The 14,116-nt window shown below is 33.6% G+C and overlaps 1 pseudogene; it reads left to right on the top strand.

The window, feature by feature from the left end:
• LOC104753821 lies at positions 2,174-2,782 on the top strand (annotated as a pseudogene).

The raw sequence follows: 14,116 nt of genomic DNA, 5'->3' as shown, positions 1-14,116 counted from the left end.
TTTTTTTTTTTTTTTTTTTTTTTTTTTTTTTTTTTTTTTTTTTTTTTTTTTTATGAATCATGATCATCATATGTTCTTTCTTTTTTTTACATAAGTTGGTTACAAAGAAGTCTTATTTATTGTTTTCTCGATGTCAGAACCGTGATGTGTGCAATTTCGGAGATACATGATGGAAACAATAATCGGACCCTTTTTGTCGAGGATTTGATATTTCCGTTCCTAGGCATGAAATCAAGAGAGCGTTGTGGAAACATTTCAGTTCATGTGGAAAGGTCAAAAGGGTTTATGTTCCCATAGAGTGTGCTACCGGTGTTGCCTTGGGGTTTGTGACTTGTCCCCTCCACTCTCAACTTACATGCAAACGCAAAAAAAAAAAAATTAAAGATTTGACTTTATTTTTTCTTTTCTTTTTACAGATTTGCTCTCATTGATCTGGCAAATCGTTCTACTAGGGGCTTAAAACTCGACGGAAGTGTCTTGGGAGGACGGATCCTCTATGTTAAGAAAGGCACATCTACAAGGGAATTGTACAGCCTTAGGGGCTTCAAAGGCTGTAAACGTTGCTGTCATCGTAGGCCATCATACGGAAGTATCGTAACCTACTATGATAAAAAGTACTGGCACAGAAACAAATTTATTGATTCTTGATTACAGAGAGTCTGTAACTAGCCACTAATTCGGGGCTCTTCATTATGTAGGCCGTGGTGGTTGGCCCCGCCTATTGTTGGCACTCGCTTAAGCAAAATTCGTCGTTTTACAGATGTTATAGATAGGTTTCACAAGAACGGCACCGATTGGTAGGCTTTACAGATTAGTATTGGTCTTTTAATTTACCATTGCTGCTAGCTACTTGTTTCTCGACCAGCTAATATCAAAACTATTTGCGAGAAATTTGAAGTGTTATTGGTGTTATCTTGCAGGCAATCAAAGCTGTACAAGTGGGACTAATTGTTGCTGCGATGTCTGTGAAAGTTGCATCTCTACACAATTCTTATCATGGTACCAAAAGAATATATTATATATATTAGATATTTTGGAAGACACTGTCAAAACGAGCTTCATGTTTTATTTTATTTTTGGTTTGACGTTAGCTCCTTCTAAATTTTATTTCGTCATTTTTTTTTGGTTTAGCTCTTGTATAAATGATATTTCGGTAATGCTAGTAGACATAGCGGAGACTTGAAAATCCTACGGTAATGCTAGTAGGGACATAGCTTAATTACAGGGGACTAGAAATCGCGGGGGACTTGAAGTCCTTGTGTCATATAATAATGATCCTTCTAAGTACTAATGGTGGATATAGCTTAATTTATAGTAATGGTACCAAATGAATTGTATGCGTATGAAGTTTGTCATTATATTAAATAATTAGAAAAAACTATATTTGGATTTTTGAGCTCAAAATGAGCTTCATGTTTCGCTTCTTTTTTTTGGTTTAGCTGTTGTATAAGTGATATTTGTAGCAGAGGACTCGCATAGTTTTCTGTGATGTTCTTAATCTCTTTTTTTTTTTTACATCGATGTTCTTAATCTTTTATAGCATACATTTAATTTTACAGCATAAACTGTAAACAAACAAACCTAAATGGCTAACAAGATTGATTAAGCGAAGAATCATCAGCATTGCATCTCTTTGACTTCTTCTCAAGAACATATAGCACGACTCTACGGCTGCGATAATCCGAATGCCATTGTGTTTGTTCGACACGTCCAATCGCGAAATCTTTCAGTGTGGATTCTAAGAAAAATATTCAAGAACAGCATCTGCCAACAACAACAAAAGAAAAAACAAACAATAGAAAAAGATTCACCATTCCGTAATTCTCCTGCTAGGAAGATTCTATTTTGATCGCCGTAAAGTTGCAGAAGCGTTTTTATATACACAAGTAAAGTAATGAAGAAAAATATACCAAGTTAGCCAGAATAAACCAATAAGCCTATTTACACTGTATACATACTCAAATAACCATTAAACCAAAAGCAGTTGGCCCTTGTATAGCCCATATAACCATTATCTCCGCCGCCGTCAAATCGGATTCAGATTCCGATTCCGTCTCCGAAGCCAAAACGTGAACTTACCTGAACTATATAGACTCAGATTTCTTACTTACAAAACTTACCTAATCAGATATAGATTCAGATTCAATCGCATCAAGTAACTTTGAAGGCGTGATTCCGTCCTTCTTCTTCTTACGTCTACTCTTTCAAAACTTCTTTCAATTTCGACATCACTTCTCGCAAGAAAAATCCTAATCCTGGTCATGGCCTCGCCTTTATCGTCGTCCCCCACAATAAAAACGACACAGTTTCCGGGTTTAGGCTACCTAAGTCTTGTGAACCGGTTTAACAACGGTAATCCCAATAACCATCTCTTTGCGGTCGAGTTCGACGTCTTTAAAGATGCGTCTCTTGGCGACATTAACGATAACCATGTTGGTATCAACATTAATTCGGCTAACTCGACGGTTTCTAAGAAAGCCGGTTATTGGATTCAATCAAGAACCGGAGGTATAAACCGGTGGGTGTTCAAGGCTTTGAAGCTGAGTGATATAATGGATGCAAGGCTTGGATCGAGTACGAGAACGCTAAAGTGACAGTCACGATCGGGCCTTCACAGGAGAAACCGAAGAGGCCATTGATCGAAGCAAGGGTCGATCTTTCGAAAGTATTTCACGAGAAAATGTACATGGGTTTTGCTGGTTCAATGGGACGTGACGCCGAGCGTCACGAGATCTCGGACTGGAGTTTTGAGAACAGTGCCAAAAACTAAATACAGGGTCGAAGTTTTATTACTGTCGTTGAATCTCGTGATCCATCGATCTAGCTTGTTTGATAATTGAAGCTAATAAATGCCTTGGTTATTATGGCCTATCGTGACATGTATCTACTTTTCAGATTATTACTAGAAAGTTTTTACAATAAATGACCCCGTTCATTTGAATATTCACTTCAGTAGTCAATTAGAAACTACTATACGCGTTTTTAAAATTTGAATTTTGAATTAATGGGCCGTATTGGGCCTATCTTTTAAACTCTATTAGACTTAACATAAACCGCCTACAGCGGAAGATGCAGGAGCGTCCGATTAGAGCATCTAGCGGATCAACGGTCGATACAGTATTAATAATATATAAACGCGTTTATTGTCAAGACTCAAGACGCAACGGATAAATATTTTCACAATTCATCAGAAACTAAAAAAAAAAAGTTCTTTTTCTCTATTTCTTCGGGAAGAATCCACTCGATTAATCGAAGATCTGTTACTAAAATTTGTAGATTAGTAAGTTTCTTTTCGATATTATATATATCGCGAGTTTGGTTTTAGGATATATAGATTGGTGTAATCGATCTTTTACGTTGTACTGATCTAGGGTTTTAACGGATCTTGGAGGATGCTTAATTTGTCGTGATACTGCTACAATCGTCTAGGTTTTTTGATGGTGATTATGGTTAAATTCCTCACTAATCTTTCGCGATTTGTTTTTTATTTCTGATATCCAAGTTTTCTCATCGTTTTGTTTTTTTTTTTTGTTTAGGGCTTCGAAGAAGCTTGTCACGGCTTGAAATCCGTCATCGAGGTACTGATCTAGGGTTTTGATTGTAATTGGAGTATGCTTGATTTGGCCTGAATTTGCTACCATCATCGTCTGGGTTTTAGATTCCTTCCTTATCTTTCGCGATTCTGTTTTTTTTTTTCGATTTCAAGTTTTCTAACAGTCGCGATTTGTTTTGTTGTTTTTGTTTTGTTTAGGGTTTCGAAGAAGCTTGTCTCTGCTTGAAACATGTGGTCAAGGTATATATATCGCTTGTCTTTCCTGATTTTAATTTTGGTTTTTGTTTTTTGGGTTTTCAGTTTTTGAGGGTTGAAATCGAACAAGAGGACAAACCTTTATGATCGATCAGTTCTCTCGTCTATGATTTTGTTTTGCAATTGATGACATCAGTCTTGGGATTTATATATCCAAGTCATCTGTTTTTCAAAGGCTTTTTTAAAATTGTTCTACGGAACTTGTTGGTTTTTGTTTTTAGGATGGTTTTGTTTTGTTTTTTTTTAAAACCCAAAGAGATTCGTGGGCAGACACTAATCTAATGGTGCTCTGTCTGATTCTTTTTGGGGACATTGTCCCAAACGGAATCGGATATATTGGATGGGTAGTACATGCATGTTGGGGAAAAAGGAATAAAAAGAGTTCACAATTTGACTCTCCCCGAGTTAAGACATTGAAAGAAGTCACAGACTTTGGGTTGGATGGTATAAACGACCAACCCTTTGTTTGATGGGGGAATGACCAACGGCTTATGAAGTCTATATGAGACAGAGGCTCTATAAAGGGGAAAAAAGAAAAGAAAGATTTTACAATTTGACTACCCCTGACTTAAGACATAGAAAGAAGTCACAGACTTTGGGTTGGATGGTAAAAACGACCAACCCTTTGTTTGATGGAATCAGACCAACGGCTTAAGAAGTCTATAAGACAGAGACTGTGTATAAAGGGGAAAAAAGAAAAGAAAGAGTTCATAATTTGACTACCCCTGACTTAAGACATAGAAAGAAGTCACAGACTTTGGGTTGGATGGTAAAAACGACCAACCCTTTGTTTGATGGAATCAGACCAACGGCTTAAGAAGTCTATAAGACAGAGACTGTGTATAAAGGGGAAAAAAGAAAAGAAAGAGTTCATAATTTGACTACCCCTGACTTAAGACATAGAAAGAAGTCACAGACTTTGGGTTGGATGGTAAAAACGACCAACCCTTTGTTTGATGGAATCAGACCAACGGCTTAAGAAGTCTATAAGACAGAGACTGTGTATAAAGGGGAAAAAAGAAAAGAAAGAGTTCACCATTTGACTACCCCTGACTTAAGACATAGAAAGAAGTCACAGACTTTGGGTTGGATGGTAAAAACGACCAACCCTTTGTTTGATGGAATCAGACCAACGGCTTAAGAAGTCTATAAGACAGAGACTGTGTATAAAGGGGAAAAAAGAAAAGAAAGAGTTCACCATTTGACTACCCCTGACTTAAGACATAGAAAGAAGTCACAGACTTTGGGTTGGATGGTATAAACGACCAACCCTTTGTTTGATGGAGGAATGACCAACGGCTTATGAAGTCTATATGAGACAGAGGCTCTATAAAGGGGAAAAAAGAAAAGAAAGATTTTACAATTTGACTACCCCTGACTTAAGACATAGAAAGAAGTCACAGACTTTGGGTTGGATGGTAAAAACGACCAACCCTTTGTTTGATGGAATCAGACCAACGGCTTAAGAAGTCTATAAGACAGAGAATGTATAAACGGGCAAAAAGAAAAGAAAGAGTTTACAATTTGACTACCCCTGACTTAAGACATAGAAAGAAGTCACAGACTTTGGGTTGGATGGTATAAACGACCAACCTTTTGTTTGATGGAATCAGACCACCGACTTAAAATATGAGGCATAAAGACAATAGTACTTGACAAAAAAATAAGACAGAGAAAGAAACTAATAGACCAACGGCTTAAAGAAGAGTAGACACCACCGGCTTAAAGAAATAAGACAAAGATCTTTGACAAAGACAATGGAGTGATTAAGACTTGTTGGATGGTAAAAACGACCAACACTTGAGTAAGACTTGTTGGATGGTAAAAACGACCAGCAGATTAAGAGAAAGAGGTTAAAGATAAAGGCTGAACCTAATACTAACAGACCAACGGCTTAAAGAAGCTATAAGACTATGGAGTGGACCAACGGCTTAAAAAAGATTTGACAAAGATATGTGACAAAGACTTGTTGGATGGTAAAAACGACCAACACTTGAGTAAGACTTGTTGGATGGTAAAAACGACCAGCAGATTAAGAGAAAGAGGTTAAAGATAAAGGCTGAACCTAATACTAACAGACCAACGGCTTAAAGAAGCTATAAGACTATGGAGTGGACCAACGGCTTAAAAAAGATTTGACAAAGATATGTGACAAAGACTTGTTGGATGGTAAAAACGACCAACACTTGAGTAAGACTTGTTGGATGGTAAAAACGACCAGCAGATTAAGAGAAAGAGGTTAAAGATAAAGGCTGAACCTAATACTAACAGACCAACGGCTTAAAGAAGCTATAAGACTATGGAGTGGACCAACGGCTTAAAAAAGATTTGACAAAGATATGTGACAAAGACTTGTTGAATGGTAAAAACGACCAACACTTGAGTAAGACTTGTTGGATGGTAAAAACGACCAGCAGATTAAGAGAAAGAGGTTAAAATAAAGGCTGAACCTAAAAACTAATAGACCAACGGCTTAAAAAAAGAGAAAGACAAAGATATTTGACAAAGACTTGTTGGATGGTAAAAACGACCAGCACATTAAGAGAAAGAGGTTAAGATTGAGGCTGAAACTAATAGACCAACGGCTTAAAGAAGTTATAAGACTATTGAGTGGTTACCAACGGCTTAAAGAAATAAGACAAAATATCTGTGACAAATACAACAATGGAGTGGTTAAGACTTGTTGATTTATTGGATAGAAGACTATCATAGCTTCAAAAAATGAGGTAAGTATCAAGCAATTCCATTAAATGAAGACTAACTAATCTTAATTTCTGCAGGTTATGTGCTTCTGGAGCCGTTGAGCCGTTGAGAAGAATTCCAAGTGTAGCAGACTTCTTGAACAGGTATATGCTTTCAAACTTGTTTGTAATTATGATTCATTTTTGATTTGTTCAGGTATATGCTTATCTCTGTTTTGGTGCTTGTAAGTATCATAGGTTCTTTTTTTTAGTCGCCTGTGTTATGCTTAAAAGTTAAATACCTTAATGATTATTCTACTGGTGTGAATGAAGTTTTAAAATTCTGCATCATTTGTGCATAAGTATAATGGTAGTATTTTCTGTTGTCTACGATAAAAAGGTAGATTTTATTATGGAACATTACATTGTGTTTGTGTATAAAATACTTATTATCTCTGTTTTGGTTCTTCTATGTAAGGTTTCTCATTCTATGATATGTATGCATCCTGGAGTAGTTTTCTTGAATCTCAGATGTATATGTTTTGCGCTATCCTCTAAACCCTTGTTGATTGACTGATGATAGTGTTAAATTCTACATATTGTACATTTTGCTTGAGTCTTTATCATACAAACTGATTAAAAATATCTTTGTTATGGTACTAGACTCTAATCTAAGTCTTATTGGGTTGTTGGGGCTTGGAATCTATCGAATTACTAGAGTGTGCAATGGATCTTTCTTGATTTTCCTACCTTATGGTCATCATAGTAGGCATGTAGAAGAACTGCTATGATATTCTCTGCTCTTTAGAGTTGACTAATTGTATTCTATGTCTAATATTCTGTATCGGTTCTAGGAACCGTAGTTTGCTATAGTTGTTAGACTTGAAAGTTCTTCTAATACACATATATGTTCAAAGTCGAGTCTTTTGTTTGTCATTCGGCAAAGTAGTGCATTTAGATAGAACATTGTATAAGACTATAAGAGTCATGTTCTGTTACGTTTTTATATGAAACGACGCTACTATCACTGTGCATATATCTTGTCTATTTCATTTTTGGATTCTATCTGTAATCTTTTTAAGAAAGGAATATTTTATATTGTCTGTTTGTTCGAATTTCAACTTTGGTTTTGTCAATTACCAGTGTCTCTGTAATGTTTTTTTGCTTTGTGTTACATTATAAGATGTCTGGTGATCATAGTTCTTGCATTTTGGTTAGTTGTCAGATTGTCTTTGGATGATGCATTGATTCTCAGAAAATTTACTGTGGTAGATTGACTTAACTTTATACTTATTCTATCTCTGCTTTTGGGCATGTATGTATCATAAGATTTCTTGCTTGTGTCTTTGTGTCATGCTCTTAGTCAGGGTGGCTCAAACATACAAAATGACATTCTCAAATTGTGCATCATACACTGATTATTATTGTCGTACATTCTACATGTATACTCATTGTGTATAATATACTTATTATCTCTGTTTTGGTGCTTCTATGTAATATAAGGTTTCTCATCCTATGAACTGTACGTTTTGCGCTATCCTCTAAACCCTTGGTTATTGATATCTCGGTATTCTCCATCATTAACTGATGATTATAGTGTTAAGTTCTACATATTGTAAATGTTGCTTGAGTCTTTACTATATAAAATGATTGAATTTATCTCTCTTATGGTAATAGAGTTTAATCTTAGTCTTATTGAGTTGCTGGAGCTTGGAAAATCTATTGAATTACTAGAATGTGAAAGGGATCTTTCTTAATTTTCCTACCATGCTTTTTGTTTTAATAACACTTTTCTATGACTGATGTCAAAATCAGAATTTAGTACTCTAATTGTGTTCTATGTCTAATACTTTGTATCGGTTCTAGGAACCATAGTTTGCTATAGGCCCTGTTCCTTTGGTGAACTAGACAAAATATCTCGATACAGTATCAAGATCTGGACGCAACATCTAGATGATGTTCGTTTGTGTTATTGGTTCATGTGTCCATAAATTGTATCTCGATTCAATTATGTTTGTTTTGTAATTTGATCTTTGTATCTGGATACAATATATGTAAAATACCAAAAAACCTTTTATTTTATGTTGAATATGTTTTAGTGGTTTAAATTTACTTATGTTTTTTTGCTTATTTTCATATATATTAAATAAATATTTAAAAATGGGATTTTGTGTTTTTGGTAGAAAAACAAAATTTTGCAGTTTTGGCAGGAAAACAAGATTTTGCGAGTTTGGCGAGAAAATAAAATTTTGCATTTTTTGCGGAAAACCGTAATTTTGCGGTTTTGGTAAAAAAGAGATTTTGTGGTTTTGGTGGAAAAACGAGATTTTGCGGTTTTGGCGGGAAAACGAGATTTTGCGGTTTTAGCGGGAAAACGAGATTTTGCGGATTTGGCAGGAAAACGAGATTTTGCGGATTTGGCGGGAAAACGAGATTTTGCTCTTTTGGCGGGAAAACAAGATTTTGCGAGTTTGGCGGGAAACATAACCTTGCGAGTTTGGCGGGAAACATAACCTTGCGGTTTTGACGGGAAAACGTTATTTTGCGGTTTTGGCGAGAAAACAAAATTTTGCAGTTTTGGCGGGAAAACGAGTTTTCATGTTTTTGTGTTTTTTGGTAGGAAAATGAGATTTTGCGGTTTGACGGAAAAAGCGAAATTTTGCGGTTTTGGCAAAAAAATGTAATTTTGCAGTTTTGGTGGGAAAATGAGATTTTGCGGTTTCAGAGAAATGAGATTTTGCAGGTTGGTGGATGAAGAATTGGAATTTTAAAGTTGTATGTATATTAGAATTGAGAAATAATATTTTGTAATTTTTTAATTAAAATAGTGGTAAACTCATCCAAACTCTCTAAAAAATCTCTTCCAGAAATTCAGTTTTTTTTTGATGAGTTTTTAAAATGTATCGAGATATTGTATCCAAATGAGTTCCTAATTGTTACTAAACGAACAACAATAAGCATTTGCATCCAAATATTGCATCTGGTTCACCAAACGAACATGACCTATATTAGTTGTTAGACTTGATAGTTCTTGTAGTACACATATAAATATGTTCAAAGTCGAGTTTTTAGTTTGTCATTCGGCAAAGTAGCGCAATGAGTTAGTATTATAGAACATTGTATAAGACTGTAAGAGTCATGTTCTGTATGTTTCTAAGAAACGAAGCTACTATCAATGTGTATGTTCTTTGTCTATTTCATTTTTTTTTTTAGTTCCATCTGTAATCTCTTAAGAAAGGAATATTTAATATTATATGTTTGTTTGAGATAGACACTTCGATTTTCAATTTTGCTTTTGTCAATTACCAGTGTCCTCTGTAATTGCTTTTGCTTTGTGTTACATTATATAAGATGTATGGTGATCATAGTTCTTGCATTTTGGTTAGTTGTAAGATTGTCTTTGGATGATGCATTTGTGACTTTAGCGTTTTGATTCTCAGTTTATTTATTGTGGTAGATTGACTTATACTTTATACTTATTATCTCTGCTTTTGTGCATGTATGTATCATAAGATCTCTTGCTTGTATATGCCTTTGCGTCACGCTCTAAACTCTTGGTGATTGGCTCAAACATACAAAATGACATTCTCAAATTGTGCATCATACACTGATTACTATTGTCCTAGCATTCTACAAGTATACTCATTGCCTTGATTTGTTTACAATACATTGATTGTATATATCTGTGTTATGGCCTTGATTTGTTTACAATACATTGATTGTGTATATCTGTGTTATGACCCTAGTTTCTATTCTTTAGTCACTTAATCTTACCACTTGATGGAGATTTGAGCTCCAATGAATCACTAGTGTATCCATTTAGAAAGTGCAACGAATCTTAGTTTGATTTCTGTGTTAGTTATGTTTTTGTTAAATAAAACAAGTATGGAATTGACATACAGTTTTATCATCCCCACTATAGGCATGTGGCATAATGAGTCTTTGCTCTTTGTGTATACTAAATGTCTTATGCTTTATTAATCACTTCTCTGTTTCTTACAATTCAATTTTTAGAACATTATAAGAGTTTGTTAGATTATTTCTGTTTTGTTTGTAATTATGATACAATTTTGATTTGTTCAGGTATATGCTTATCTCTGTTTTGGTGCTTGTTAGTATCATAGGTTCTCTCTTTTAGTCGCCTGTGTTGTGCTTAAAAGTTAGAACCCTTTGTGATTACTCTACTGGTGTGAATGACATTTTAAAATTCTACATCACTTGTGTATAAGTATAATGGTAGTATTTTATTTTGGAACATTACATTGCGTATAACATACTTATTATCTCTGTTTTGGTGCTTCTATGTAACATAAGGTTTCTCATTCTATGAAATGTATGCATCTTGTAGTAGTTTTCTTGAATCTCAAATGTATATATATGTTTTGCGCTGTCCTCTAAACCCTTGTTGATTGATATCTCGGTATTCTGCATCATTAACTGATGATTACAGTGTTAAATTCTACATGTTACCTAAGTCTTTACTATACAAAATGAGTGAAAATATCTCTCTTATGGTAGTAGTCCTAGAGTCTAATCTTTGTCTTATTGAGTTGCTGGAGCTCGAAATCTATTGAATTACTAGAATGTGAAATGGATCTTTCTTGATTTTCCTATCATGTTTGTTCTTTTAATAACACTATTCTATGACTGATGTCAAAATCAGGATTTAGTACATTTTTATCATCATCATAGTTGGCATGTGGAAGAACTGCTATGGTATTCTCTGCTCTTTAGGTTGACTAATTGAATCGTATGTCTAATATTATGTTTCGGTTTACAATATTAGTTGTTAGACTTGAAAGTTCTTCTAGTACATATATATATATGTTCAAAGTCGAGTTTTTTTTGTTTGTCATTTGGCAAAGTAGAACTTTGTTTCGGTGTGCAATGAGTTAGTATTATAGAACATTGCATAAAACTGTAAGAGTCATGTTCTATTACGTTTTTGTGAAACAACGCTACTATCAATGTGTTTATATCTTGTCTANTAAATTCTACATGTTACCTAAGTCTTTACTATACAAAATGATTGAAAATATCTCTCTTATGGTAGTAGTCTTAGAGTCTAATCTTTGTCTTATTGAGTTGCTGGAGCTCGAAATCTATTGAATTACTAGAATGTGAAATGGATCTTTCTTGATTTTCCTATCATGTTTGTTCTTTTAATAACACTATTCTATGACTGATGTCAAAATCAGGATTTAGTACATTTTTATCATCATCATAGTTGGCATGTGGAAGAACTGCTATGGTATTCTCTGCTCTTTAGGTTGACTAATTGAATCGTATGTCTAATATTATGTTTCGGTTTACAATATTAGTTGTTAGACTTGAAAGTTCTTCTAGTACATATATATATATGTTCAAAGTCGAGTTTTTTTTGTTTGTCATTTGGCAAAGTAGAACTTTGTTTCGGTGTGCAATGAGTTAGTATTATAGAACATTGCATAAAACTGTAAGAGTCATGTTCTATTACGTTTTTGTGAAACAACGCTACTATCAATGTGTTTATATCTTGTCTATTTCATTTTTTTCAATTCGATTTGTTTGTTTGAAATGGACACTTTGAATTTCAATTTAGGGTTTGTCAATTACCATTGTCCTCTGTACTTTTTTTTCCTTTGTGTTGCATTTTGGTTTATTGTCAAAGTGTCTTTGGATGATACTTTTGTGACTTTTGCCTGTTGATTCTCTGAATATTTACTGTGGTAAATGGACTTAACTTTTTTGGGAAATATTTATTCTTGTATGTTTATCCTAAATTATACTCCAAGTAAGAATTCATCATCAATGTCGTATGGTTAGTATGAATATTCCAAACATATGAAATGATATTTTATAATACTTATTATCTTTCCTTTGGTGCATGCATGTAGCATAAGATCTCTTGCTTTATGAATGTATTTTGTCTTTGTGCCATGCTCTAAACTCTTGGTGATTGGCTCACACATACAAAAATAACATTCTCGAATTGTGCATCAAAGACTGATGATTGTTGTCCTAGCATTCTAGTTCTACCATACTCATTGCCTTGATTTTTTTACAATACAAATTGTAAATATTTGTGTTATGGCACTAGTGTCTATCTTTAGTCACTTAATCTTACAACTTGATGGAGCTTAGAACTCCAGTGAATCACTAGTGTATCCAATTAGAAAGTGCAACGAATGTTAGTTTGATTTTCCCGTAATTATCTTTTTGTTTAATAATACAATTCTGTAATTGACATACAGTTTTATCATCCCCACTATATACATGTGGCATATAGAGTCTCTGCTCTTGTGTCTAATAAAGGTATATTATGTTTTATTTAATCACTTCTCTGTTTACTATTCTAGAACATTATAAGAGTTTGTTAGATTTATTTCTTAACATAGGACACATGTGATTAGTAAAATATGTCTAGATTTATTATGTTGGTTGTCCAATTTTCTTTTGATCATTCTTTTCTTGAGATGACACCATTTTGAATTCTGCTTCATGGTTTTTGCATAGTTAAGAGTGGTAAAGTCTTTCTTAGGAATATTTATTCTTGTAACTTTATCCTAAATCATACTCGATTAAGGGTCCATGAATGTCTATGATTTTGTTATGCGTATGGAGAATACAAATACTTTTACTTCATGGTTTTGAACTTGAATTGTTTGTTTAAATAATACTAATACTAATACTTTTCATGATCGAACCCATAACTTGAATACTGTTAAACTAACTAAACCAAATCAAATTAGTTTCTCAAATATGAACAGAGGTATATATGGTGGCAAATACCTTGCTGTAGAAAGTTTCATCTTCTATTAGAAGATTGGACCAAAACGTGATGACTTGTATACCATATTTAAGGGGAAAATCATAATACATAGCATAACTAATTAACTATATTGGAATTATTTTAAATATATAGTCTATGTCTTTTATAATAATTTATAAAATAGTTTAAGAGGTATCAATCAAGCTAAGATTCATTGCACTATAATTATAATTTAAATATATTCTAGAATTATAATTTAAATATTATACTATAATTATTGAGAACTAGAGCATCTCTAATGGCAATATTTTGTAATATTATTTTAGGTTAATTTTCTTATTTATTCAAAAATTTAAGACAAGTGGCATATCAGGTTCTTAATAAGAACTCAAAGGTTCTTACATCTTAACAAAGATCCTCTCCTAACTCTCTTTCCTTTTTCTTGATTAATTTTTTTAATTTTAATGTTACGAAACCCTCTAAGAAGCTCCCATTAGAAGTGCTTTTAGAGATATTGAAAACAGAAATGAACTATTATTAGCATTAACAAATACAAAATTCACTTTGTATAATACTAAAAAAAATCTTTTAAAAAATTAGTTTCGGTATAACTAAATGAAATATGTTAAGATTTGATTTTATATGAATGAGAGAATAGTGTTAGGGAAAGCGACGGACCAACCTCATCGTACTAGTCATTTTTTTTTTGTTATCCATGCTTTCATTCAATTATAGTGGATACGAAAATTTAACTTTTTTTGTTTTTTCTTTCTCATTTGGCCACCACCACTCATAAAGTCTTGTTTGCAGCATCGTGGCCACAGAAAAAGAAAAAAAGAAGAAACGTTTTTGTGCATTTTCAGAAGTAGAATTTGT

Source organism: Camelina sativa, chromosome 16 (genome assembly GCF_000633955.1).
Source record: "Camelina sativa cultivar DH55 chromosome 16, Cs, whole genome shotgun sequence".
In the NCBI taxonomy this organism is placed as follows: Eukaryota; Viridiplantae; Streptophyta; class Magnoliopsida; order Brassicales; family Brassicaceae; genus Camelina; species Camelina sativa.
Note: the sequence above shows the minus strand (reverse complement) of the source record. Positions and strands in the feature narration are given on the sequence as shown.